The 27,373-nt window shown below is 37.0% G+C and overlaps 1 protein-coding gene across 3 annotated transcripts in view; it reads right to left on the bottom strand.

Annotated features, from left to right (window-relative positions):
* The window catches only part of LOC126763353 (connectin), a 397,643-nt gene that overhangs the window by 96,629 nt on the left and 273,641 nt on the right, over positions 1-27,373 (bottom strand). For all 3 annotated transcript variants that reach the window (XM_050480755.1, XM_050480758.1, XM_050480759.1), the window contains one exon: positions 20,752-20,769. The gene's annotated coding sequence lies outside the window, so the exon portion shown is untranslated. The remainder of the gene's footprint in view (positions 1-20,751; positions 20,770-27,373) is intronic.

Raw genomic sequence — 27,373 nt, 5'->3', positions numbered from 1 at the left:
TAAGGTGGCATACTTTGAAGAATTATTAGTGCAAAAATTGTATCCCGTTATAGAGGATTACAACTCGTCTCCTCATCCTGATCATTTATATATGCATATGTATCTATCTCGATTAGTTTTAGGTGAAAAATATGTACAACCGTTAGGTGAACAAACTATTATACTCTCTAGCCATATGTTGCAACAGTATAAACTATAGCATATCTAATATTATGTATTGTCTTGCTCTAAGTAGTAGTGTTGACTCGACTTTATACATCTTTGGCACCAGGATACATTAATACCAGGAAAAGACGTTGTCTAAGTTTCACTGCTATATCACACAGAATGACCTAAAAATTGGGTGCTTAAAAAGCTAATGTCCGATTTGACAAGTTTTAGACGGGAGATGGCATACCAATAAGCAACTACATATATATTTGTGCAAAGTTTCATTACAATGTCTTCATTAGGACCTCACTTCTACGAGTATACTGTAAAGTGCAAAACACAGATGGAATTTAAACTTCTGTTATATGAGAAGTAGGCGAGATTATGGTATCAACTATACAAGTAGATGGCAACGCGCAGAAGGCAGATCATGTGGCAAGGCAGACAGGGATGTCACGGTTAAGAAAAACTAAGTAATGCCAATCGTCGAAGAGCAACTTTCTCTGTTATCGGGAAATAAGTTCTTTTCAACACCGGACATGACATCCGTTTATTATCAAGTACCAATGAATGAAGAATTAAAGAAATTCACTGCATTTTTCAAAACTGAGAGATTTTTTGAGCATAACATTACGCATTTTGGTCTGGTAAACGTTCCTATGGTTTCCCAGAAATTTTGTTAAAGAGTAGAGTATTTTGGCCCGAGTTTGTTTGGAATGAGCGACAAAACGACGCATTTGAAAAACTTAAAAGTCTAAGAACAGCTAAGCCAATCTTAACGATGTACGACCCAACAAACGATGTACGACCAAGTGCTAACGAACACCAAATCCGCAGAGTTATACCGAGCGCTAATGCAGAACATCGAGGGGTCCGAGTGTATTTTGTTTTAGCAGACAGCGCAATGACACAGAACCTAACAACATCAGTCACGAATAAGAAGTTCTGACGATAGTTGAAACATTGCAACGTTACTGAATGTATTTGATTAGACATAGATTTAAAGTGATGACGCACTGCAACGCCGTGGCGGTCACTAAAGATTTTGGCTTTCAATGATTTTAGCGCGAAGGTGCAACTAAAATACGATCTGATGAGTTCAACAGATGTCCAACGCTCCTAGTAGAACCTACAACGATCGCCAAATCAATATATCCATTGGTGCAAATTGACAATGATTGGGTACCAGCGATGCAAAGACAAAGTAAGACAATAAACGAAATCATCGAAGTTTTAAACGGCAAAGAAGCATTTAACGCACGTCAACTGAAATACGACTACATAAGGACAGGTCAGCGGTTATATCGCTAAGTGCTGGAGTGATCCTCAGATGCATAAATGTTGCCCATCAAGGGCCTTTTATACGAAGTCAACATGGCAATGTATACATAATGTTCATTGTTTGTGTTTTCACTAAAAGTATTACGTCGTACGAAAACAACTCCCATTGTCAGCACACTACGAGATTATATTACAATCTATGAGTGCCATAGGCAAATAGTTTCCGACAGGGGTGCTGCTTTCACATCGAAAAAGTTTCAGAGCTTCATTGACAGGTATGACAACAGGCATGTCAAAGTTACAGCCCTCGCGTCATTGGAGCATAAACTCAGAAAGCAAAGCAAACAAAGTCCCAACAGCTTAGTTTTCAACTATAAACTATGCGACGTCACAATGAATCGTTCAATCCAAGCTATCACAGATGACGACGATGGGGAAACTCAACATGAAGATTTCCGACTAAAATCAGTGGCTGAACGATGTAGAAAGGGCTAAATAAAAACAACGATTCAACACCAAACATCGGAAACCGAGAAAGTAAAACGGGGAAGATGTAATTGTAGTCGACTACATACCTCCTCAAATTGGTACATCTCATAAGATTGATTTGGTACACAAAGATTCATATTTGGTAAAGAAGGTATCGCTCAACGATCATTACGGTGTTGAGGATATACGAGAGATATCGGACCAGCGGAAGTGCTACGCACGAATATTTACGAACGACTTTAAGTGTGACAGATGACAACAACGACCACGGAAACTCGTCTCGGAGAGACGATCCATAAGGAGTGGCTGAGCTGTCAACGTTAGATGGCAACACGCAGATGACAGATCGTGTGGCAAGGCAGACATCGTGTAGTCAGTAGGTACAAGGCAGCCAGGCCAAACAGGCGACGCAAGCGTGAGTTGTTTAAAACTCTTTAGTACTTATAATTTTACTTTTTTTTTAAATATTATTCATTTAAACTGTTAAGAAATATGTATTTAGTTATTATGTGCATGCTTTACCTTTATCTTCAATTCATGTTAACAGCCTCTAGTAAAAAATTAGTTAAAATATCTTCAGCGCTGATAAGCAAGCGTCATTATTCCCCACACCCTCACAAATGTGTGCAAAATAGTAAAAGTACATCAGCTGTGCTACAGCATATGCCACTTACTTATAGGTAATCAATATGTCACAAGAGATATAAGAGAACTAAACACACATGCATACATATACACACAAATACAAGCATATATCTACATATATTTGACCTGCAGACATAGCATTACATTTATGGTACACCGCTTGTCGGGATGGAGACTAGCTGAGCTGATGCTGAGTGATAGGCAGACGCTGAAGTACAAACCGATTTGCCAACATATGTACATGCAAACGTCATGCATACACAATGTACACACATACAATATGGATATTTATGCTTGTATGTACATATGTATGTATACATCGACAGTTAATTTCTGCTCATTGATCAAAACCTAACAAGCTGCCGTAAAGTTTCGCAAAATCTTACTTAGAAGTCGCACATAAATTTACAAACATATAGACATATGTGCGTGGGCTCGAGAGTGATTAGCCCTAAGAAAGCTGTGTACACTAACACGTGGAAATATACACGTGCGTACGCCATGAGATAAATTGGTTTGCTGCTGGGCATGCATCGCCAGTATTAGCCGACAATATGCTTGAGCGAACGTCTCCGCCGACGAAGAATACGATAAAAGCTGCGCATACAAAAATACATATTTACATACATACATACATATTATAGCTGAATGGGATTACTAAGTTATGTGCGGAGCTGGCATTGTGGGTGTGTTAGGCGCTGCCTGGTGACATCGAGCATTCGGCAAATGTCCGACTTTGTCATTATAATTATCCGTTACATGCTCACCATGGTTGCTTTTGAGTTGTGAGCTTCCATTCTTTCTTTTGCTTCCACTAAGGGATTTGTGCCAGAGTTGAACTGGTCGTTAGGGCCACCGTTTGTAAGTTGTTGTTGTTGCTCATTATCACTTACAGCAATGACAAGTTTCGTGTAAATGCGCTATTGTTATATTTACACGACGTTTGCTTTCTTGATATTTTTGCATACTAACAATATAATTTGTTAGGCGCTCATCCACTACTAGTTTTTGTTGTTTGTGTCCACATTTAACGGCTTGTTGTGTCCTGTGGCGAAAATTGACATCCAGCATTACTATGGCGATCAACACTGGTTAAAATTGTCCGCCTATTAAGGCGCTTTCCATCTTGTACACTCTCCGCACAGGAAGTATATTTATACCCTGAACAGGGTATATTAAGTTTGCCACGAAATTTGTGTCACACAGAAGGAAGCATCGGGCACCATATCATATATACAAGGAGTGTTCCAAAGTAAAGAGGACTCTTTGAATCTAGCGCCCCCATCTATTTGTCGACTGCTGCGTTAGAATCTGCTATCTTTATCGATTGTCCAGTGAGTGCATTTCATGGCACTTCATCGATTGGAAGTGAAGTTATTGCGGTTTAAGTGTCAGTATGTTTGTCTTAACGGTGCGAAAATGAGCTTTGAACAAAGGGCCAACATTAAATTTTGTTTTAAAATTGGTAAAACTTTTACCGAAACGTTTCAATTTTCATCAAGTTCACGGCGGTGATTGCCTATCCCGCAGTAGAATATATGAGTGGTTTCAACGTTTTCAAAGTGGTCGTAAGGACATAAATGACGATCGACATGTGGGCCAATCAAAATCCGTGATCACCGGAAATTCCATCGAACCTGTGCGTGAATTCAACAAAAATCAACCGAAATCATCATTGAAATTCATGGAAATGGAATTGAACATCTCCAAAACATGGACCTATTGCATTTTGACCGAACAATTGGGCTTAGAAAAGGTGTGTGACCGGTTTGTTCCGCACAAATTGACTGACGACCAAAAATTGCTCAGAATCCAACATTAGAGGCCATTCAAAAGGCTTGCACCGGTATACTGGCGCCCATACCGGAAAACGAGCTAAAACACTCGTTCGACATGCTTTTGTACCATGTAAAAGCAGAAGTAGACTATTTTGAATAAAATAAATTGATTTTGACGAAAAAAAACATTTGTTCTGTTTTTTTTTTAAATCCTGTTTACTATGGAACGCACCTTGTATACATATGTACATTCATAAATAAGTGATCAACATGACGAGTCTAGTCGACCTTTCCATGTCCATCTGTACGTCTGTCCGTTAGTCTCCATCCCCTATGTTTTTGAGGGGATCTGCTAATTTTTTGGAACCGCCGATATCGAAAGACTGTATATAACAGGCATAGAAATTGAACATTTAAAGTTAAGTTCTTGATCAAGTGCAACGACACGGTCAAAGTGTATATGGGTGTGCAACAGAGGTTTGTAGTACAAACAGCAACCTGTCAGTTTATTTGTTTTCCTGCTTTACGCTAATTTCCTACTTGTCTTCCCGACTTCAACGCCTCGTCGATCCACTGTTGATTATTTGCAGCTCCATCAACGCCTTCATCGTCAGGCAGTTTGGAGTCGTCAGTGTTCTTGTTGCTGTCAGTAGCTAAGCGGCACTCAGTGCTAAAGAAAGTAACTTTGTTGCTAACATCCTGTCACTGTCATGCGAGCGTAGGCTGGCCTGACCTCTTCACTCACACCCTTATGGAGCCGGTCACTCACTGACATACACACACTCACTCACAGATATACTGTAAGAGTCGTATGCAGTGCAAATGTAGTGCTTTCTACATCCATTATTACATGTCCGTTACAGCGCTGGCGGTGAATGCGCTCATCAGCAGGCACTCAGACACTCATCACCAGCAGGCATCTCTCCATCATGGTCATCATTTGTGCTGATGTGTTGACCATGAATTCCGTTTGCGGCCGACAGCGCATCAAATGAAGCCATCGCAGCAATTGATTTCGACTTTTCTCGCTGCCACACACATCCGCACCCACATACATACACACTTTAGCTTATCAATGCAAGCAGGGCGGCAAGAGAAGCGGCCTCCCAGATCAGCTACCCTTCGCATGGCGGGTGGGCACTTGATGTATTAGCGTCGCTGCTTCTACTTTTTCCTTCCTTTTTTTGTTTTTTGTTACTGCTTTTTTTGTTATGTTTTCGCCTGACATTTCCACAGTCGATTTATGTCCGCTTTATGCCGTTCTGCCTCGACAAAACGCTGCTGTTTCATTTCATTGTCAGTTGGCCATCACTCGGTCGGCTGGTTGATTGCTCGATTCGATGGCAATATTTTCTTTCGCCTTTATCACTGCGGAACTACTACAGTTTGTTTATTTTATGGTGTTGAACAGATCTATTTCTGTCCGCCCAAACAGAAGGCAACGGCGCAAATGAACCCAGTCAAGCGGCACGATTACGATATGTTAGAGGATGAGTGAATGTGTGTGTGAGTGCGTCGGTCTTTCACGCCCACGCCTCAGCGCATAGCCGAGTTGTATGTAAATATTTATTCTTTGTGAATGTTCGATGCCCGAAATCGATGTAATAAAGGCTAATAAGTGAGGTTGTTAAACTGTGCAGGCTGCTTGATGACTTTTCTGTGGAAATGCATTTGCCCACCTCCGTAGGAGGTCGCGGCGTAAGGAAGTTGTTAGTTGGCATAGGTTTTGTTTAGAAATTCGATTTGAGGTGCGCATATATTTATGAATGTGCTGAGTTGGCGTAGTGATTTTATGTGTTTATAATGTGTTTGTAGTTTCGAAATGTTTCGAGTGAAAGAGAAAAGGTTCAAGAGCAGCGGTCAATTACCTGAATCATGTGAGAAGTCACTGACCTATTTAAAGCGGCACGTGCAAGTTTTATAGTTTTCATAGTCTGTTATTTTTGAGTAAAATGCACAGCTTTATAGAAGTTTATAAGAGTTGTATATAGAAACGGAGCTAAGTGAAACTAAAATAGGGAGCAAATATCAATAAATGCGACCCTGAAGTCTTAACTGAAAGAAATGTGGTTAAACAGTATAAAATTGCAAGGGCGCAACTGTTAAAGATTATGCAAGAACTATCAAAACTTACTAAGCGTGATCTAGAAGTTCCAAATCAAGACGAAGCTTTATATAATGAAGAATAAATAGAAAGGAAGAGAACGCTTTCGTAATGGGCTCAATAAACACAACAGATAACTTAGAAAAGAACACGACAAACTTCTGTATTCAGCTCAGTTCCACAATGAAATTGAAGTACTATTTTTAATCGTTCTTTTGAGAAATTAAAGAGATCAAAAAAAGTTTCAAAATTTTTTCAATGATTTCATTTGTCGAATATAAACATTTGTTTAAATTTTATTATACTTGATGTCCGATATGAAAACACCGGGGGGCCTAAATCTGGTGTATGCTGCATTCATCAAATCTTGAACATTTCTCGAAAAAGGTTCTCATCGAATATCTTTTGGTCGAAAGTCATGTTGATACCGGGAGCACAAAAGAAATCTTACTGCTCAAAAAATAATTTTGATAATTTAAAATACCACTAAGCAATACCACTGGCAGTGATACTATTGGCTTCTCGGAGATAATCGGAAATGTAGTTTCCAATGAAATAACGCGTCAGCGCCTGATCGCCATATAGGCATTATTTCTCTCTCCAAACCACAGTTAATTGTTAGGATGTTGTCAGCCTCGCAATATAACGCATAAGCGCTTTAAATGTGGTTAGTTTGGACTGAGCAGGTATATAAATAAATCTCTTATCTTTCTGGTTCTAAGAGACAGCGAAGCGCTGCAAACGATTTGTGGCAAATTAATGAACCAATGTGGAATGGTGAATACAAGTATCACAAAACCTAATATATTCAGCTCTACGAGATTATCAAAGTACTCTATCTAGGGAATATCGTTGGAAGGCACACAGATTCATCAGCTCTGAAAGCATTCCATTCTGTAGCAGCAGAGTTTTAGAAAATATTCCTCATGGCTGGTAAGATTATATTTAAATAGAGAGCGGTTTAGGTTAACTTCTAACTGGCGCAAGGTAGGGACCTAAGATCACCCGTGAAGTAATGGATTACATTGGAATTTTTTGAGGGAACTAGTTTTTTACAGGAAAATCCAACTTTTATGCCTATTGATGGAATTCTAACGTTGTTGGCAATTTATAACTCGAAAGAAGTTCTTTAAGTGACAAAATACTCCTCCATGGTCTCATTTCTTTAGATTTTTTTTATGTATAAGATATTAAATATTGATTTTGCAATAATAATTGACTAGTCGACGTTCAGCCTCTATTCCTATAGAGCTAATTAAACTAACATAACAATAAAAATAAACCCCTTTAATTTTTTGCCACTTAAGCTTTCCACATACATGAAACATTTTCTCTAAATCGTTTTCATATTCACCTTTATTTTCCACTTACTCCCACAACTAAAAATAATCTACAAATGCACCCCCTGCACTCCTACAACTACCTTTGGGCATTTAAGCTCAAAGCTGACCTCTTGGCCAAAAATGTTTTTTAAACCTTTCGTTTAACGAATTATGCTTTGTCTGCCGGCCAGTCTAACTCAGGTCTGCCCCACTCAAATGCGTTCACTGAAGCAGGCAATGCGGATTAATGTCAAGACGAAAGGATTTCGAACTTCACAACATATTGAGTTGGGCTAATATGACTAACGGTGATGGCAATGCGCCTCTGCAGTTACACTTTTATTTCAAACGCCATTATTTCACTTCCTAATGGATATTTACTTTGTGGTGCTTTGCCTTCTTAAGCTCGCTTATAACTTTCTTCTTTTCCTCTTTTAATGCGGCCCATTTGTGTATGGCTGAGCTAGTGACGTATGTACATGCAGTATGTGTCTGACATTTCATTTCACTCTTACCGCTTCGAGGCCGGATTAGTATACCGACCGTTTATCGAAAAGTGTAGAATATATGCTAACTGTGAAGGACAATGGCCACATTGGATGTATGCGCATACACTGGAAATGTTATTACAAGATTTTTTGTGAGATTAAAACTTCCGAGATTCGCATACATCATTTTGCGTGCGAATATGGTGCGAGCGGTGATTGGGGGAGTTTAAAGCCTGCATCCCTTAAAAATTGCATGTTTGTTGGGGCAATAATCCGCTGGAACAACCTTGCTAATGATGGATAATTGCAAAATGCTTTAAGGTAGATAAAATATTCTTTTGTTTCGCATTTTTCCCATGCCAAGATCTGCGCTGCTTGAGCAGAATCTTTGCCCAGGGCTTGTTGTCATTCGAAACAATTTCTTGCAGTTTTTATACTTTTCATTGTTTCATAATATTTGCATGTAGTTTGGGTTAATCCAACAAGATTTTGACACCTTTTCAGTTAGTATAACTAAGTCAGACAGTGTGTGGGGATTTAACAACGTTCAAATACTAATTAGTATAACGGTAGTTGATTGAGATATGTACTATAAATGTTTCAATTTCTAAAATGATTTAATACAAAAAATTTCAAATTTTTAAAATACTTTTTCGTTTCTCTCACTCAAGGCAAATAATGAAAAAAAAAATTTATTGAAAACAGTCTACGACACACATACTAAGATAAAAAATGCATTACCCTTGATTACAATGCCGCAGAAGTGAGTGACGTAATCTCGCGCACGCAGTGGCATAATAGATGTAGCGCAAGTAGCAGAACACAGAAGAGTGATGCCAACGCCAGCGTAACGGGAATGAAGTAATAAATATCCACAAGTTGTGAGTTGTATTGTAGGCTAATGGCGAGAGAAGTGCAAGATGGGGAAAGAGTAGCAATAACTCATTTGAGGAAGGAGAAATTTGCTGCACAGTGGGACAAACATGCTGAAAATGTTGACAAATTTATTTTGAAATGACAATTTTTTTTCGAATACTACACATTTCAATAGTCTATACTTTTAAAAATAACATCCTAAAATTTTTAAAGAATATTCTAAATATTTCTTAGTTTCAGCCTTGAAAAGTTTACTAGCTCAGTTCAAGATTATACACATTTTCTAAAAACTACATTTTCCAAACTAGAAGGCAATGTTTTCATTAATATAGGCAGGCAAAAATCATGAAATTCGACTTTATTTCAAAGCTTCTAATTTTCTTAAATCTCTTTTTTTTTAACAAATTATATGTGTTTAAATGCGAAATACTTCACAGATTTCCATTTCTCTTAGTCTTTGGCTTACACCAATAATCAACAACGAATAATACTAACATATAAATATGCATACATATATATTTAATTCTTTTTTATATTTAATAGTTATACTATGCCAGCAAAGCATTTTAAAATTTCATGAGTTGGTTTTCTTAATAAAAATCATCTTACTTTAGGCGGTTTGAAGTGCTATAAACCTTTTATTTCTTCTCCACTGTAAAATCACCGACAGCATAGGCCACAAAAGCGTTTGGCTATAGTAACTGCTTAGGCGCCTGCAAGTGCGCTCCACTTTATCATTAAGGCAAAAATTAATCGCTTCGGCTGGAAGTGCTGATTGCTTATACAATTTTGACAGCAAAAACAAAAAACCTTAATACGCTTAAATAAAATATTCCGCACAAAAGTGTGAAAAAATAAAAACGGCAAAATTACAACATATCTACATATAAAAGAGAAATAAATATGTGACAAATAAATGTATGTAAAGTGTGAGCAGCCACAAGCAAAGTATCGAGCATAAAGTATTAAGCATTTTGGGGGCTAAGACAAGGCAATTCAGGTGTGGGGCGAATTGGGCAAATCCGCATGTGTATGTGCCACGAAAGCAGATTTCCTTACACGCCCACATTGTTAAAGAGCCCTAATTGCGTATGTAAATGATAGCCGTCACAGCGGAGTCCCGTCACACACTCGCCACTGCGCTTCACGCCCACCCCTAGTTCCTGGTTGCTTAGCGCCCTGCCATGCCATGCATGTGTGGCGACGATAGCGGTAGTCTCCGATGATATTTCACATAATTAGGGTGCTGTGATAAACCAGAATGACGAAAAAACTCGTTGAGTAAATTTGTGTTCACACACAAAGCAAAGAAGAATGTGAAAAAATCTGGGGAAAACAAGAGCGAAGGCACAAAAAAATCAATTTGTAACGCAGTATATATGTATGCGTTCGTTCGAAAGATAACTAGATGTGTATATATCTCTTTATCAGCGTGTGTATGCGACAGGCGCCGGAAGCGGATGTTGACATGCTCGCAGACCAACGCCAACAACGACGTCATATATTTATTTACAAATATAAATGTAAGAAAATATATGCGTACGAGTAGATAATCATTTGATTTTGGCCTTATGGAGATTCTTTGTATTTATCTTTGTATGTATGTAGTAGCAAATGTATAAGGATAAAGAAGTTTTGTGTATATTAAAATATTTCTACTAAGAATCGGCAAATTATATGCACATTATATATTTATATTTATATATATATATATATTTATATAGTGTACTGAAGGCGTTTTATCGAGAAGTAATTGAAAAATTTCTAAAAATTATCTTTTACTGTTTAAGGTTGAACTTTGATCTCGGATAAATTAGCACCAAACATAAAGCTTTCTAGTAGATCGTTAAATTCCCTAAAGGGATAAGCCCTAAGCCCCCAAACAAAATAAAAAAAAAATTGTATGGGAGACAAAAACGCACAATGCGCCACATGTTAATGTTAATTTTAAGAGCCCAAATTTTGTCACATTTTTTCATAAGTTCGGATGACATTCTTACGGTTTCTAAGCAATTTTTTTGTCCCACTTCTTCTTCTTCTTTATTGGCGCAGATACCGCTTACGCGATTAAAGCCGAGTTAACAACAGAAGAAGAATATTTGTTTGACACATAAGAAGGTAGGTTTACATAAAATTACGTGCTGGATAAAAACAAGTTCTAGATAGAATAAGAATAAAAAACAGAAACTTAGTTATTTGAGCTTTTTACGTACATTTGAGGTTATGTCCAAAAAGCGTTGACATACGAGTTGTAGATCTTTTCATTACCTACAACTTCGTAGAACTCTTAGTTTTACCGGAAATCGAGATACACCGTTTCTGACACTTCCTCTTCTTTTATTTTTTTAAATTAATTTAAATTTAATATTTTTTATTTCCTCTCTCATTTCCAATGGATTTCCCACTACAATTTTTTTATTTCCAAAATTATATAGCCCGTTCTATGTAATATATTTTAAAACAAAACACTTTAATAGCTGAAACCGGAAATAGCGTACCCATTAAGCCAAGAAAATATGTGCAATAAGTAAATTGATAAAGTGTATTTTCAGTTCAACAATTATTGAAAATATGAAAAAATGTTCTCAGAATCATTTTTGTAGTTATCATTAGTTCTTAATGAGTTCGTAGGTCTTTTAAGGTTTATATACATATATAAACCATATTTATGATAAATCCATTTACTATATTACAATGCAATATTGTATTTCGAATTCGCCATGTACGCACAAATGTGCATTTAAACAGGCGAATAATTAAATGATTAATTAATTAATTTCGTTTGGCTTCACTTTGCTACTTTTCTTGCTGTCCTTAGGTATAAATAAAATTATAATATTATCAAAATCTAATCTCTAATTTTTTACAACCTAATTACCTAAATATATTCACAGAGTACAAGGAATGATTTCCGAAAAATGTCGCCCATATTTTGTTTTGTTGTATTAGTGATTTTATTCATATAATTTGTATTCAATGGTATTTATCAGGTGTCCTGTTAGGTTAGTATTAAATGAGATGTAACTAAGATTGATTTAGTAATTAGAGTATAACTTTGCAACTGGCAAGGGTTAAATTCAGATAGGCACATTCATATTCTTCTTTCTATTCCCAAAGATGCACTGTTATGGTAAAATACGCTCTCTCAATTCTATAAAGTTAACTCACGTACATATTTGCCAATAAACAACAAAGTCACCCTGAAGCTCGAAAATCTTACATGTGGGCTAAGGAAAGTATAGACCCAATTCTACACATTTGTAGTACAAAGACCAACATTTTCGGTAAAAAGCCAAATATGAGCACGTCGTCCAGACTTTCAATACCTAGTGGCTTGAACAGTTTTCGCTTGATTTGGGCATTTTTAATCGATTCTTGATTTGTTTATTCCAAAGTGAAAGAATCAAGCGAAATCTAAAATTGCGCTATAGGCATAGCTGTGGTCTGATTACGGCCATTTTCATACTGTAACTTAAGAATGTCAGAGGAATGTAATGTTTCACTTAAAAGTGGGCGGTGCCTTACTTATCGACAAGTTTTTATATCAACACCTTTAAAGCCCTCTTATGCCATCTTGGGTTTAGTTATTGATTTATTGCGCTTTTAGTATTTTTTACAGTGCCGTTATTCATTAATTTTCACACTGTCATTAGGAGTTCTTATAGGATTTGTGCTGGCCACATTTTGTCGTTGTAGCTTAAGTGATTTAGGAGATATGCACGTTAAACAAATTAGAGGGCGGGGCCTTCCCACTTTTGCCACACAGGTGCCCCTTCTATTGTGATTTTCTGTGACAAATTACAGTTTCATATCTTAATATAGTGCTTAGTTATCTATCTATTGTATCAAAATTACTAACATAAAGTAGAATACCAAAATTATCTTATTCGAAATTAAGATCGCTCATATGACCTGACATTTTAATATCTTGTTGTGAGGCTTGAATTTTTTGAACACCCAAAGGAACGTATAAACTATGTATATAAATGAGAAATCGATCTGAAATTTGGTCTGCATAGTTTTCTCCACAAGAAATTAGTATATCATAACTAACTGCTATACAAACTGATACTTTTTTGTATAAAAACATTTGATGTTTTCCGCAATATCTTCACTAAATTAGACATAAATTATTGTCCAAGGCTAAGTAATGAAATATGTCTTCTTAAAATATATTTTATCCTAATTCGACTTGACTTTTCGATGAGATATACATATATAATATTACCACATAGAAATACATAGTTAAAGCAACCATTCGCTCGAACAGCTCCACTTTGGAATTTGAATAGCACCTGAAGTATCAAAGGTTCCTCCTCTATCGTGGCTGAGTGATTACGAACTATAAACCACACGTTGTTGCTGTTTTAATTGACCGCATCTAAATGCAACCTTGTACTCAATTGAGGTTTAAATTACCATACAGGCATGTGATATGGGTACAATATAACCGCCAACGCATTAACATGGTTTCTGCTTTCACTATTATATCATACTATATATTTCCATATATTCCTTCATCTCGACCGATCACTAGCGTTTTATTAATATGCACATAAATGGCGAGTATATTTTTATTAGTACTGTTATATGAAATAAACACATTTATAAACGGCTTTTATAAGCACACACATTTGTTCACATACATAAGGTCAGATATATACTCATATGTGTGTAGTGGTGTGTGTGAGCTTTATGCGATTGCGTCCACTTCCGTTCCTATAAGCAAATTAATTTTGAATACCGTAAAGTTAATTAATATGTGTGCGTTGTGTTGCTGCCGCTTGCATAATACATAAGTGTTAAGTAGGACTCGCCCACCACACCACAAGTAGTGCACATGTATATACATATATCTGTACATGTGTGTGCTTGTGCAGTTCGCCGTCGTGAGGCCAAACAGTATTATTTATTCCATTTTATCGTGGCAAAAGGATTGCGGTGCGTGTCAGTTTGATAGACTTGGCGACAAACCCGCTACGCAAAGTGTGGGCTTCTTTGTATGTGCGAGTATATGTGTGCTTATTAACAGTCTTAACAAGCATGCATGCATTACAGACGAGTTCAAGTAAATAAATGTTTTTATATATGCGCACAGAAGTGAGTCACAACATTTTCTGTAAGCGAGCCAACATCATAAATAATGCATATTCCGCATGCAGACACACATACAAACATACATTTGTATGGTACATAGGTGTATACCATACATACATATTTGCACTGGGTACAAAGGAGTTTGCTAGAACAGCAGGACATTAATCCTTTAGCCGAGCCTACACGGTATGTTGTTGTTGTTAGATCTAATGAGCTTATTTTCAGTTTACAAAACACCAGTATAACCTTTCACAAGGGCCTTAGCAGCCGTTTTTCTGAACTATGTGTTATCTGGCACAAATACCATTCATAAATACTAATCGGGAATAATAATTTTTTTTTATTGCTACTCATTCGCACTCATGTCTATTTCACAAATCTGAGAAAGAGAAGCATAATCAATCTTTTTAACGATGAAAACAGAATTCGTCTAAACTACGGTACAAGCATTCTACGCACATAGTTTCCAAAAGTCTTCAGGACGGTTGTTTGCTTAATCATAGGTCACAACTTACTGGCGTGACATCCAAGCCCCTTGAGTATTATTAACGAATAGAAAGTAGAGGAAACCAGCCATGAAAGATACTTGAACACTACCTCTGCTTATGTCAGGCCTTATCCCGAAATGGACTTAGCTATCTAGGAGCTTCGTAGGAACTGGATGAACTAGCATGATTAGAACTTAAGTTTCTATTGAACTTCGAGTTGACGTCCTGAACGACCAAATCTTAATATCGTATTAATAATGAACCGCCATCAGGCATTACCAAGGGCCAGTAGGTTGTGTATGGCATGTCAGCCAGCCAGTATAGTATAACCTAACCTCACTTTACTACAATCCTTTCCAAAGAGAGATATAGTAATAGAGTCTCTATATTCCAAAAATATGGTTTATGATTTAGTTCTCATCAAATTTCTTTAAGCCTACTACATCTTTCAGTAAAAATAAAGAAATACTGCAAAAGACATCCCTGCTCCAACCACAAATGAAATAGTAGAATAAGTGAAGGAAGCAAGAATGCTTTCAAAGCGCCCGAATGTAGGCCACACTAAAAGTGCAGCCATATAAATGTATACAAGCGAGACTGAGTATCCTGTTTGCAAGCATGCTGTCCCGACAAAGTTAAACCCACTCAAAAGCAATCACAAACAGTACAACGTACCATAAGAAAACAACAACAACAAATGCATATTGTATATATGTAAAAGGCATTGACTGCTGCACAACAAATTAAAGCGCGAGAAACATTATGGAAAACCGCGCTGAGGGAGTGCGGAAGAAGACAACGCGAAAATGCTGCGAAAGAAGAATTGCGTGTGAAAAGTAAGCTGCTTGGCGCTGTCGTGAGTATTGCACACCTGTTGCTTAATTACGATTACGTGGTGGACTACATTTACCTAGCTAGACGGTTAAGTATGAGGCAGTACTGACTGGTGTGTGTATGTGTGTGAGTATCTGTCTATTTATTGTGTATGGCTGTTGTAATGCCGCGATTTAATGGTGCTTCGGGAAATTGAAAGCGAAATGCTTTGTGATTGTAGTATGTAATGTGCCGCTTAAAGTACTGCTGATGGCACACAAATGACTCCCCACTTCAGTTAAGCTTTGCTAGCAAATCTTATGCTTTTGGAGGCTATAAAGCTTGGAAACATAAAGAACAGCGAAGAGATAAGTGCATACAAATTTGAGAGCAGACGGCGCGACGCTTGGCCAGAAATTGAACGTTGTTTGAATTTTAGGACTCGGAAATTTAGGAAAGGATAGGACTTTCAAACAACTTATTTGAGAGATTTCTAGAGCGTCTTGTGCTTAATTCAAATTTTTATTTTAAAAAGTTGGCAACTTTATTCAAAAACATCTATGATGACCAATAGAATAATATTAAATACTGTTACCTCTTTTTTCGATAGGTGGCAACACTATTCGAAAGTATGAGGCAGTTAGAGCGTCCGAGAATATTTTCCTTTCTTTACTCAATTTGCTTCATTTTCAGCTCTTTGTTTTCAATATTTTCACATTTTAGATATACCCATTATAGGAGTAGAACAGATTTACATGACTTCCAAGGATCTTAAATTTTTTTCGATGCCATAAATATTATAACACAAGATCAAGAAAAGAGCTCAATCACATTTTCGACGACATCAGCATAGTTCAACGAGAGGAAGTCCAAGGTTTATTCTCTACCGGGCACATCATTCAAATGATTGAAGACAGTGAAATATTGCAATCAAGGTACATAAATAAAGAGTCTATATTGCCATCTGAGGAATTAAGAGATAATTGTTGCCACTACTCGACTTTTGGAATTTGCGGCAACTCAGAAAATGATAAACCGAAAAGCTGTTGTGAATTAGCCAAAATCGCTTAGGCCATATACTTGTATAGCACCGATCACGAATCCCGAAGTATTATCATACTAAAATAATTTATAACACAATCGAAAGTGAAATCCATAGCGAATACAGATTTGTGGAATTAAATTATTCCACCATATGTTGGAAAACTCAAACATAAACACGTTCAACTGCATGGATTTGCAAGGAAATAATATTTCCGTTTTGTTTTGTGCATTAAATCTGAAATTCCATTTAAAGGCGGAAGCAGATTTTGCAAATATTTTTTTATGATTTACACGACAACTGGGATAAGCCGGCAAAGAGCAAACTTACAAAGGTCCGCCACCTGAAAGCTAGCCAACAGCCGCCCACACTCATCGAATGCGCTAAGAAAAAAGGCACATTAAACTACAAAGTAAACAACGGGGAGAAGTTAAGAAAAATACGCTAAATACATTACAAAGTTTGCAGTGCACAGCATCTCGCAAGCGGCCGCAATAAAAAGGGTTTATCTCCCGGCAACCGGTGCGCCGCTACGTAGGCGTGTTGCAAGCGAAGTACGCACACACATGCCCACGAGAAGAAGGAGTAACGGCATTAAGAGAAGTAAACTGAAATAAAAAGGATGCGCAAGGATACTAAATTTTGATTTGTTTGTGGGGTTATGAATAGTATCAAGTAAGAAAGTCGCAATGCTAAAAAAGAAAACACAAAACAAATTTAGCAAAATAAAAAATGCAATAAAAGCAGTAGAATAACGAAAAAATTCAATAAAACGATGAAAGTTATGAAGGGTTCGCAAACAGGAACTGAAAGCCGGCTTTATGTTGCTTTTGAGTCAAACACACACAGACACACCCATCCATGCGAACGCGTGTAAAACGTGCTGAACACGCCTACAATGCGACAGGCGATTTCAAAGAGTGACACACACACACGCATAACAGCTAACGTATTGGGCTAGTTAGCTGCTGCAGTGGACGTTGTAAATATTTTTCAACCGTTTTCGGTTAAGGATGCCAATAAATCAAAGGCATATTTCTTGTTGCACACTTGCGTCGTGTTGTTGTTGTCATATTATTATTTCTGTTATGTAAGAAAGGCATGTGTGGAATTTTTGTTGCCCGCACTTGTCGAACTATGAAATATTTCGCTGTGTTATGGGGTATGCCGTTATATAACAGCACTGAGAAGGCGCAGAGATGCAGTCAGAACTGTTTGGCAGTTGGCCAAGAGGTTGCGGTAAAAAATGTGTGCGTGTGCCTGAGTGTAGGCCCCATGAGTGGATTGGAGTTTGGTGTATCACGATTGATGTAAGTAAGCATTAATGCTGCCTTACTAGTAGAGGTGAAAATGGGTTGAAATTCAGACAATTTAAGCAGCGAAATAGTTTTAATATTTCTTTTTTCAGAAAAAGATTTTAAGCGTGATACTATCAATGTTAGTTTGATATATGTACATATTTTGGAGTTGTGCCAAAATCGTGGGTGAATAGTTCAGCGAACCCAGAGACAGCGGCTGCGCTGGCTAGGTTATATCGACTGGATGGAAGAGAATACTCCAGCTTTGAAGGTTTTCAACTTAGTACCCGGCGGTGGAAGCAGAGAAAGAGGAACACCTCCACTCAGATGGAGCGATCCGGTGGAGAAGGACCTGGCTGCTCTTGATGTATCGAATTGGCGCCAAATTGCTAAACGAAGAAACGATTGGCGCACTGTTGTTAACACGGTGCCTTCCTCTTCTTAAGGAACATTTGCACGGATGTCCGATAGTCACCCGGATTTCAACTCCGCTTGACATCTTAATTATTTTTACATATATAACTCTATATCTATCTCGATTAAATTTGCGTGATACAATCAAACGCTAGATGGACAAAGTTTTTATAATCCGTAGCAACATGTTGGAAGAGTTTAAAAGAGTTCTTTTAGAGAGTTAAATATCTTAATATTTTTGACATGAGAAGGTCAGAGATGTTTTGCTGCAGAAACTGAGTTATTTGACTCGCAGTGTGAACAGTTAGCGACAATGTCTTTCTCACTAATTTGCATATGGAGATAATGAACCAACATCCATCGATTTGGTTCTGTTTATGCCCTGAACAGGGGTTTCCAGAAGGAAACGTTGGATACTTTATAAAATCGATTCAGCCGGATCCGTCTATATGTGTGTGTACATATATGGCAAGCGAACTAGTCTCTCAGTTTTTGAGTTATCAATTTGAAGTTGTGCATACGTGCTTTTCTTCTAAAGAAGTCATACAAATTGATTGACTTAAGCCAAGCTCTTATCAGGGAAACTTTTTTTTATTTATGGAGCATGTTCAAATTCAGTTTAGATTGTTTTTCATATAAATTAACTGTTCATAATCAAGATAAAAAGTCTTTTCGTACACTTTTATGTGATAAGATTTGTACTTTTAAAGGATGTTATAGACTGTTTTAGTAAAGACGAAGTTAGTTTTTTTTCTTGTTTTAAAAGAAGAATGACTTATGAGAATTGGGTTAAAGGACTGAACCATTACGTTTTATATAAAGCATCACATGGTACAAATTCGACTGAATGGAGCTTTCAAAACTCACAGTCGGTAATTAGAGACCTTTTTAAAGGATGGCGCTTCCTGTTCAAAACAATCAAATAATGAAAAAAATCAATTGACTTTATAAGAAAAGCTATATTTACCTCCTTGGTCAGTGTTTCTTTAAAGGTTAATCCCCAAATAGTTGTATTTACTCATATTATACAAACTTGTGGCAGAAATTTTGTGTTTCTTCAATAATTTCAAAATAAACTCAACTTCAAGATTTCAATTTGTTCGAACGCTTACCTATACACACTAAGCTCTCTTTAATTGCTTTCGCACTTTTCACACACAACGCATTTGTTGCAAAATGCTTTCAATTTGCTACAGTTTCGACATTCCTGCCGCCTGTCATCCACATTTACTGTTTCGGTGTTTAGCAGTCTTTGCTTGGTCACCTTAACTTTGCGATTGTGATTCTTGATAAAGGCAAATACTATCGGATGAGTAAATAATTTATTTAACTTTGTATGTTAGTACGTATGTGCGTGTGTGTTAGTGGCCGAGTATCAATTTCTATTATTTCAAGCAATAAATAGACAAATGCAAATGCAGTTAGGAACTAAGATAATGGCAACAAAAACAATATGAACCCTCAACTGTATATGGTAAGACAACAAATTACGAAAGCACTTTTTCAACAATAACAAAGCCGAATAACCCTTCACAGCAATAGAAAGTAATAACAACAACAAATACAAAGAGCGGCTTTGTAACGATAAAATGATGAACTTAATGTAATTTACGCTTGAGAAAACATGAAAATTATATTAGAATAAAAGATTCGCTCACTTACTGGGCGCCCACAACCACACCCACACCAGCAACACACAAATACATATAAAGAAATGGTTAGAAGTTGTTTGTGTGCTGGCTGATAAAGTCAGAAACCGAAGTCTTTCTAATTTTGCCCGCCGTGAGAATGAATCCTACGCACCCAAACCCAAATGCACTGATTAGTGGCCACAGAAGGAGGCAAAGGTAAAAGGTAGACTACGGCGCAAGATATAGGACTAATTTAAAATAAATAATTGAATTTTAAGGATGTTCACCCCGAAGTAAGTAAAACACAATGCCGAAGGCGCAAAAGCAATGGTCTGCAAACACTGTGTGTCTGTGTATGAGAGTGCGTATGAATGTGAGTACGCAAAAAAGGCTGCCGGGAAAGGGTGTGCGCTGAGGTGAGCTTGTAAATTACTGCCGCCACAGTGTGGGTTAAATTACTGTGTGTGCTTTGTTATTGTAGGTGTGAAGGTGTGCCTCAGAGAAGGTGCGTACTGCTAAGTACGTTTGTGGGAAAATCCTATTGTTTGGCATTTGTGCGTAGACGGATCGACAGACGGACCGACTCACTCTGCGGCACAAAAAAAACGAATCCAGTTAAGTCTGTGTTTGATGGGTGATTCTTGTGAGCAATTTAAAATGAATTGCCTGCCCACGAATATAGTTTACTTACAGCTGATAAATTTTCTGCAATCAGTTAGTGAAGCAAACATAATTGGGAAACCGTATTCAGTGTAATAAATAAACACACTGCTCGGAGAGTAAATTTCACTTCAGTTACTAGTCAAGTTTGTAAATAATGTGGCTCTGGACTCACCTTTAATTTGGGGAGAGTCTGTAAATAAAAGAGAAAATAGAATTATTTAACAAAGTTATAGCTTGTGAATTAACTATTTGTTAAAGTGCATCAAATGTTCATATTAAAGAGATTGTTTATTTAAATGAATAAATATTTTTTAATAAGACTAGCGTTCACGACATTTCAAGAAGTCACGCAGGAGTCACAAACACAAAAAATTTCATATAAAAATTTGGTTTTGATCGTTCAGTTTATATGGCAGCTATATTCTATAGTGGTCCGTTATGAAAAATGAGCAGAGTTTTGAACACACTTCAACCTTTGGACAAAGCGGAAATATTTTGCAACTCCGACCCACATCATGCAATTTTGTAAGTCGTTTCACGGCTCCTCTGAAATTTATAAAACCAAAAATGAAAACTGAATTTCCAGTTCAAAAACTGTTTGCTTTATTAATTTTAGGTGACTTTGGAAAACTTTTTAATATTAATTTATTAGCTCTTGGCGATTTGAGAGGCCTAGAGGTCACTTACAAAAATGTTGACAGTTGAGATGTCATCGTGATAGCGCAAATTAAACTGTCATCGCCATTTATAAATTAGCTGTAAAAAAAACAGATATCAATCTGTGACTGGTAAACTTCATAGCAGAGTCATGCCTGCCCCTCAATATTTGCTTCTGCCTTAAACTTTCCCCGAATCATTGTGCACAATGAATGCACAGGTCACCCCAAAAGCACGTAAGCACTACAAATACTTCAAGTTGACAGCTCAAATATGAATAACAAATAGAAGAGAGGCAAGCGTTCGAGGCAAGGACAAAGCCATCATTGAGCTGTTAGCAATTCGTTGGATTGGCGCTTGAGTGTTTAGCATGAAATGCCGAAAAAAAATTAAATAGTCAGTAAAGCTAATCATCAAAACGATGACATGGCAGTGCAAGCGTAACGGCAGTGAAGTGAAATGAAGATAAAGAGCAAAATAAGAGTGCTAGAGTAGGTTGTTAGCAGTAGATTGAAATGAGCACGAAAGCGGGGCAACTTGTAGAGAAAAATAACTTTTTTTCTGAAAATCATTTGGACTTGTAAAATTTGCAACAAACTCAGGCTGCTTCAAGATCTTGAAGCACATTCTCGCATTAGTTTCAATAAATACTCGCTAAATATAATTTTGAGTTATGAGGAGAGAGAAACAGTTTAAAGTTGACTTCTCTAAAGCGTGTGTTACCTTAATGCAACACCCAGCGCATGGTAAATTGAAAGAAACCAATTTGCTAGAATGAAGATGCAAACGAAAGAAAAAAACAACAATAGTGCAACAAAAAACTATTGACTACATTCATAAAGCGGCTTTGAAGCGGTAAAATACGTTGCTGCAGTGAGCAAGCGAAACTCCAGTGTGAGGCATAAAAAAGCGAGAACAGATCCACAAACAAACTGAAACAGAATCTGCTTAAAAACACCACGAACTGGATGAATTTCCCGGTTGAAGCCACACACACCCACTCAAAGACATCGAGATGTAGCTGAGCAGAAATTAGACGGGTTTATGAAGGAGAGCGAAATGAAAGCAAATGATAATATAAGCGCATAGTAATGGAGATGATTTGTGCTGCTAACCCGCACAGCCACACAGCCACACAGCCACACAACCACACAGCCTCGTCCTATCACTTTCGTCCTCCCTTAAACGCCCCACCACGCACCCGGCTTGCACTTGCTCCTTCCAATTCGTTTACCACAGAAAATCCCATTTTACGCTTTCTAACTGCAATGGTATTAAAACTTTTACTATTTCGCATTTCGCAGAACCCTTGCACCGCTGGAAAGCTGGCATTATGAAAGCAATGGCTGCTGCATTGGCGCTTATGTTCCCATTAGATCGTCCCGCCATGTTTTGCCTTGTCACTTGTGTTGTCTTTTCATCAAATCCACAATCCACACACACACACGCACGGTGCATAGCTAGCGGATCTGATACTTCCTGTCTACATAAGGACAGAAATATTCTTTTTATTTGTGCTTTGCTACAATAATGCTGACTTCTATCGTAAATATGGTATTAGGAACGTTGCCATGTGTATGCGCCTGAAAGCTTACTTCGCCAAATGCTCGCGCGCGTGTGTGTGAGTGTGACGTGCGCACGTCGAATGCGCTGTGAAAAGAAGTGCAGTCGCAAAAATAAGTATACACCAAAAAAAGAAGGAAAAATAGCAACATGCCACGAAAAAAGTCTCTTAGACATAAGACGGCGGCGAACATGTCAGTTAATGTGGCTTTGCAAGTGAATACTGTGGCGCTGTTGCATTCCACTCACGAAGCGGAAGTGAATGAATGACAGCGGCTAGCTTAGTTAGTGGCGAATATGATTTTTGCCGGCTTAAATTACACACACTCTCATATCCGCACACATACATATATATTCACACACATTCATACATATAGATGCATACATGCGCAGCTAAAACTTAATTCCATGCTTACGTAGCGGCGCTTGGATTCCACTATTTTTCGTATTTTAAGCTTAACCTCATTTTTTAATGCAATTGCTTTAAAATCTAGATGTGAGTGGACGCTCTTCCACGGCTTTTTTTAGCTGCAGCCATTTTTGTGCACGAATTTGTCTGAGTTAAGCTTAGTTTTTGCACTCGTCCATTTATTTAGCAGTTTCAAGATATTAAGTCATTCTGTAAAGTGCAGAGTTTTATGAAATTTCGTTGGCTTTTCATTTCGGATGTTTAATTGTTTAAAGTTTCAAACTTTACCAAACAAAATCACGGCCAATAAAAAGGTTAAATGGCAACGATGTATTATACTATAGATCAATAGAAGAGCTTTGGCACTTTCAAGAGCATTAGTAACTTTAAGGGAGGGGTTAGGGTTTCAAGATTAAAAAAATACTTCTAAGCCAATTTTTTTCTTAAGTATGGATTAAGTAATTTTATTCGGACCTTTTCGTTCACAGATGATATAAAACTAATTCTAATACATATTTATGCATGTTTGTATATTTATGTATGCATGTCTATATTTTATAACGCACACTTACAAAATATACATACATACATAAGTATACAAACATGATTTCGTTTAATAAATATTTAATCGCGGAGGAAAGAATTGCAAACCAGAACTCGAACGCTGTTGTTGGCAGCATGGTGTCAGCACCTGTAATGAACCCCCACTTGCCAACAGGGAGTTGAAAAGTTTAAATACATAAAGGTGCGACGAAACCAAGCAAATTACTGTCTTGTTAATTATGCAAACGCTGGCGACTGCGCAAAAGGCATTTAAGACGAGCACAAGTGGAGAATCCCATGGTATTACGCACATTTTTACATACAGTGAAGGCTCTTTTGAGAAGCCCACGTTCCTAAGTGCTGGCTTGGCTTAATTACTTATAAATTACATACATACATACATGTGAGCTACCTTATTTTTAGTTAAAGTTTGTGTGATTATCGCTTATTCCGCGTATCAGTCAAATAAACGGCGCATGAATATTCGACCAGCCAAAAAGGCAACAACATCAAACAATATTGACACTTTTAACAAGCAGAAAGTATACTGGAAATGGCTGTTAAGGTGTGCGCCAGGGTATGAATAAATACACAACTAAGTAAAGTGCGCGCCACACACACACGCACACATACAAATACAAGTGTTTAGTTATATATTGGCACACATGCACATGTGCGAACGTGTTTGTGTGCTTATAATCACATATGCACATGCTTAAGTGTGTGAGTAAAATACGTGAGCGCCAATTTCAGGTCACACATATGTAATTATGTGCAATGTGGTGTATACATATGTGTGTATGTATGCATGTGTCTTACACATGTTCATGTATGTAAAATGCGCGATGCGGCGCGTGTGCGATTCTCGCAAACACACGCTTAATTACAAGTTAATTAACTTCAGCTCAGCGCACGGCGCAATGAAATTCCAATGGAGACGACAGCGAAAAACACCAAGTCGTGAATTAAATATGAAAACCTTCAGTATTTTCTTGTTTTCGCCACTTCCTTTTTGTCTCGTTTTCGTGTTGTTTATTAAGTATTAAACTTGTGTGCGTGTGTGTGTGGAATGGTTGCGCGTGCGTGTAAGCCCTATGTATGTGTGTGTGTGTGTGTTTGTTAATTTTATGCACAGACGCGCGACTTAAGCATTTCATTGCTGCTTCCAAGTTGTTATTGTTGCTTTTTTAATTTTTAAATTAAAGCTGGGATGGTAGATTGTCAGCTTAAGCGTCAATATGAGCAAAGTTTGCGCGCCGCGCAGAAACCAATGTGCAGTTAAGTGTGTACATGAAACGGTCTAAAGGCGTGTGTTGTACAGTTCATCAGTCAGTGGAATTACCGGCGCGCTTTTAGTGTCGGGATTAAGAGCAAATAGCTGCGCTACGGACGATGGCTTGTTACTCCATATAAAGAAGTAATGAAATGTATATGTGTATTTGTGGCAAGCGAAGAGGATTAACGCCTAACGGTATACGATGAAATCGGTCAGATTGTGTCCTACATTGCTGCCATATTAACGATAACATGAAGAAGATGCGTCAATAGCTTCGTTAAGGGGCAAAAATATCGGGACATTTTAAGAAAGTGATTTTTTTATTTTTCACATATTTCGATAACCAATCGAAATAAAAATCATATATTAAAATTTTGAATAGATATCTTAAATAGTTCTTGAGTTACAGCCTTCGGAATACAGTCGATGAGTCCAGCCAGTTTAGTCAGCTTCATCAGTTCACCTTTAAACGCATTTTACTCAAAACAATACACATATTTGCTTAACGGATTACTCGGAGACAGTCTGATCGCTATCAAAATGCAAGTTTTAAATGTAGTCCTCCACATAATGAAAATCGAAAATACTACAATTTTCGGTTAAATTACCCTTTTTATTTATTTATAAAATTTATTTCTTCAAAAATCCTGATGTCTTTCCTTAAAATATGTATAAATATACCCCTAAAATTCTAAAACAAGTGATACAGTCGTTTTTGCAGTAGTTTTAAATTAAAAACTTGGATTTTTTAGCTTTTTACAATAGATTTGCTTCTTAAATTATCATGCATACTATCCAAATTACTTGATTTCAAAGCGACCATAGCTAGGAAAAGTATGTTACTCGAAAAGATTTATATTAGTATTTCTATCCAGTTCACTCTTGAGAAACACTTAATCCTTTAGATTTCCTCATATAAGTGACTGAACAAAACGGAGGACAATGAACAGAATTTGTTGTTTCCAAGTTTTTTTTTTTGAGTATTTCCCTTAAGACATGGAACACTTATTGGATATATACTGTAACTTTTTAAAATAAAATCTGGTCATCAAAATTTAGTTCCAATAAGGTAATGACTTGTTGAACCGTCCAACAGGAGCTATTTAGAACGTGGATGAATTTGGAATGGGGGAACCTATAATACGATTCACTAGCTTAAGTTCTCACATTGGGCGATAATTTACTACTAATACAAATTTCCTAAGGAAAATAAAATGCTAATGATTTCAGATTATAGTGCCAACAAATAAATTAGAATAATGTATGGACCTAGTATCCTGTCATTGTTTTATGGACGCCACATCATTTGGTAAAATATCCACACTTTAAAAAGTTCTATATATGGCATCATTTGTCGATAAGGAAAATATTTTAATCCCAATTTAAGGTTAATGTCTTCTAATCTGAACCACATATGAAATTCATTCAACCTGAACCAAGATAGTTACGAAACAAACAGACACTTCTACAAGACTTTCGAGTGTTTGCCGTTGAATGCCTAAGATCGTGTACAATTAGTCCATTTTCAAGACTAATCCATTTAATACACTTAGTTTCATTTATTGTTAGCCCGACAAAAATTAATCATACTATCGGGAAATTTGTTTATGGTTTAAGCAAAAAATACTCTTTCCTGTTATCGTAAAAGCACCTTAGTTATCTGAACATTAAGTAAACTTAAGTAATATATGGTATAAGAAACTTCTCTTAAACCAGCTCAAATTCAAGATAGGCACCTACAGATGTATGCACTTCCTAGTGAAAGTGAGCCGTTGTCGTGTATAGTAAAATATGATGATTTAAGGGGCTATATCAGTGTGACATAAGGTCGTGTCTAGAATGGTTTTTGGATAGCAGCGTTCTAAAGAGCAACCGCTCGGAGGTACACACCGATATAAGTAAAACTTTAAATGCGTTTTTCTCGAAACGACATTTTTCAAAAATAACTCAACGAGAAATTCGACTTCAAATTTCTTCTTCTTTTTAAATTTTTTTATTTCAGCTGCTCATATCAGCAGTTGGAGCACTTTTTTTGGCACCTCCGAAGACAGCCCATAACTCCGTTAATTTTCAACACTTTTGTATCTTAAAATATAGCTGAAAATACGATATACGTTATTACGTACAAAGAAGTTCGAAACATTTAATCGAGTACTATCTTTTAAAAAAATTTACGAAAATCGCCCAAATTGTCATACGTTACACTGGTATAGCCACTTAAGGCTTTTTTTTCAAACAATAGATCGTATAAAGTATTGAAATCACTTCCTTTCATAATTATAAAGAATTATTTTTAAGGAAATGTGAAGAATTTTTTTTAGATTTGCTGCTGTATGGTTGCTAATG

Source organism: Bactrocera neohumeralis, chromosome 6, assembly GCF_024586455.1.
Source record: "Bactrocera neohumeralis isolate Rockhampton chromosome 6, APGP_CSIRO_Bneo_wtdbg2-racon-allhic-juicebox.fasta_v2, whole genome shotgun sequence".
Classification (NCBI taxonomy): domain Eukaryota; kingdom Metazoa; phylum Arthropoda; class Insecta; order Diptera; family Tephritidae; genus Bactrocera; species Bactrocera neohumeralis.
Note: the sequence above shows the minus strand (reverse complement) of the source record. Positions and strands in the feature narration are given on the sequence as shown.